This window comes from Octodon degus, unplaced genomic scaffold (genome assembly GCF_000260255.1).
Source record: "Octodon degus isolate 3935 unplaced genomic scaffold, OctDeg1.0 scaffold00019, whole genome shotgun sequence".
In the NCBI taxonomy this organism is placed as follows: Eukaryota; Metazoa; Chordata; class Mammalia; order Rodentia; family Octodontidae; genus Octodon; species Octodon degus.
In genome coordinates, this window is record NW_004524595.1 from 16,945,188 (window position 1) to 16,948,227 (window position 3,040).

The following is a 3,040-nucleotide window of genomic DNA, read 5'->3' on the forward strand; positions in this document are numbered from 1 at the left end:
GGGGCTGGCTGGCATGTGGTGCTGGGGGATTGAACCGCGCGGTCCCTGTGCTTTGCTAAGCTTGTTCTAAGTAGGTGCTTTAGACCACTGAGCCATCTCACCAGCCCGTCAATAGCATTTTTAAAACCACATAATACATATTATATGTATCCAGAATTTATTTAACTATCGGCCTACAAAATTAAGTTTAGGTTTACTTTTAGACATATGTATCTATCTCCTCTCTCCTCTCTCCCCTCTCCCTCGCCTCTCTCTCTGTGTTTTACTGGGGAATAAAATCAAGGTCTTAACAGTAAGCTCATCCCCAGCCCATTTTTTAATTTTGAGACTGCATCTTACTAAGTCATTAAGTATTCACACTTTTGATCCTTTTGCCTCAGCCTTCTAGAGTACTGGGATTACAGGTGTATGACCCTATGCACCACAAAAAATTTTTTTAAGTAAAAAAAAATTAGCTGCATATATAAAAATCTTGGTTTTATAGTTTGCCTAATATATATGTTTCCTTAGGCTCCAACACGGTACCAAGGAACATACACAGTGTTGTGTTAGAGTAATACCTACACTCATGCAACAGATGTCCTTGAGGCCCTCCCCAGGGTTAAAGTTTTAGAATCTTGCAAATTCAATTCCAGAAACATCTGCTTGCATAAAGAGCTGCAACAGGAACCCCACATTTCGAAAGGGCAGTAGGAGGGGGGTGAGTTCCATGTGGCAGAAAGATCAAGTTGGCTGAGTAGGAGAGACTGCTCTGAAGGCAGCAAGAACAGGAGCTGTTTTTGCAAACCTCCAGAGATGGACCCCGGATCCATCTGTATCATCTGTACGGCATATATCTAGATGCCCAAAGCCTTCTGTGCTTGCTCATAGGTGGGGCTTTTGTGAGTGACTAGATCATGGGTGCGCAACAGAGGAGTAGACCACTGATTGTCAATGGTTTAGCAGAGTTCTACTGTGGACAGTGGACTTCCTGAAGAGGGAAGACCACCCTGGGTGTAGGTGGTACCAACCAATAGACTTGTAGCCTGGGTGGGATAAAAAGGGGAAGAAGCAAGGCTAGCTTCTGCCTGCCTGCCACACCATGGACTGTTCCTCCTCTGCCATTAGCCTCTGCCTTGGGGCCAGTCAACTGTGGACTAAGACCTTTCAGAACTCTGGGCCGAAATAAACCTCTCCTCCTTTAACTTGTGGATACTGAGTATTTTTTATTTATTTATTTATTTATTACATTTATTTATTTTATTTATGTGTGTGGCCAGCTCAGCCCACCAGGGGGCGGGGCGGGCTGGCATGTGGTGCTAGGGGATTGAACTGAGGTCCCTTTGTTTTTGCTAAGCTTGTTCTGAGTAGGTGCTTTAGACCACTGAGCCATCTCTCCAGCCCCAATACTGAGTATTTTGTCTCAGCTACAAGAAAGTAATGAAGACACCTCCTGTCATCTTTTCACCACCTAGTTGGCTCCATTGCTGAGAATGAAGTAAAAATTCTTCATTTCTGCCACTTCCTAAAGTTCTTTTCGCTCTTGCTACAGGGTGTGCTTTGCTTATGGTTTCCTCTCATAAATTATGTTCCTTCCTGTCTCTGTGCCACTCCTGGTCTGATTTGCCCTCCTTCCACCTTGTTGAAACTCCTCCTGGTCTTCTATGATTCAAGTCAAGCACCACCATGCCCCCAAGAACACCCCTCAGTGCATCTTTCTTCATCTCCTCCTCAACCTCAACTTGACTAGGTACTCTGCTCTCCTTCACCTTCACAAGAAACTCAGATCACTTTGTGAATTACTGCTGGAAAAGGCCCTTCACACAGGGCTTAGCACTGTGCAGGCTCAGAGCCTGGCTGCTGGGGCAAACAGTGTGCAGGTGAGATGGAGCCACAGAGCTCAGAGTGTAAAGACCATTTGCTCAACCACCTCCCTTTGTACACAACCTGTAGAGCAATGGAGATTGTTTGGAAAATGTAGATTTCAATACTGGGTTCATATTATCCTGGAACCCAGAGCTGGTTGATACCAAAAGCAACTTCTGAAACTGAAGGGGAAGAGAAACCAGTTAATAACATTTTTTCCTGTGCTAGCTTGCTTTTTTTCTGCTTTCTCTGCACAGACCAGAACTGACCTGTGATCAGCTGGTCTCCAGCCAGCTGACCCTAACATACTGTTTTGCAAGGATGGACTGAAGCTGATGTTGTCTGTAAATATAGCTTAATGGCGCTCAGTGGCCTTGCTGGTGTCATGGAAAAAGCAAGTGTTGGTAAAACAAATGGACTGGGGTTAGAGTCCCTTTCTGCCTACAGCTAAAGTCTCTGTACCTTTCTGGGTCATCCATAGCTTATTAGGAGGAGAAGCATTTAGGGTGCTGTCTACCATTACCCTACCGGCCAGGGGAGACAACTTTTCCAAGCCATGCAATTAGAAAATAAGCTTGGAGTCTTGACTTCCATTTCAGTGCTGTTCTCACTGTGTCATGCTGTTCCTCAAATAGAATCCACTGTGACATGTGAGGAGTCTTTAGAGAAATGTGTCCCCAACACTAGAGTAGAAATAGCACTTACTGTCACGAATAACCTTTTCTACTCCTTATAATATCCTATGGGAATGATTCTGTTCATTATTTTATACAGTCACGAAAATTGATGATTAGAGTTACTTGTCCAAGGTCATATAGTTAGTGGTAAAAGTAACTTTCAATCCAAGTAGTCTAACAGGGGAAGCCATGCCGTTAAAATCACAGACCCGGTGCTTAGGAGAATCATGTCCTCTAGGGACACTCATCAACTAACACACTGAAGACTCTGAGGAAATCTGCAGGAAAGACTTCAGAGTTTGTGCAATCCTGTAATAGAAGCCATGTCTGTACATGAAGTATTTCTTTAGAGAACTGTATGATGCCTCAAACATATTAGGCATATGTTAAATATTTATTGAGCAAATAAAATAGGTTACTGAGTTAAATAATTATGACTGCAGTTAAGTAGTGACAACTCAAAATTTGTGAGAGTTACAGATATTTTTAACAAGTGAATTTTTAAAATTTGCTTAATG

At 43.2% G+C, this 3,040-nt stretch overlaps 1 protein-coding gene across 5 annotated transcripts in view; it reads right to left on the minus strand.

Annotated features, from left to right (window-relative positions):
• Positions 1-3,040, minus strand: part of Ociad2 (OCIA domain containing 2) — an 18,044-nt gene that overhangs the window by 809 nt on the left and 14,195 nt on the right. The window lies entirely within an intron of this gene.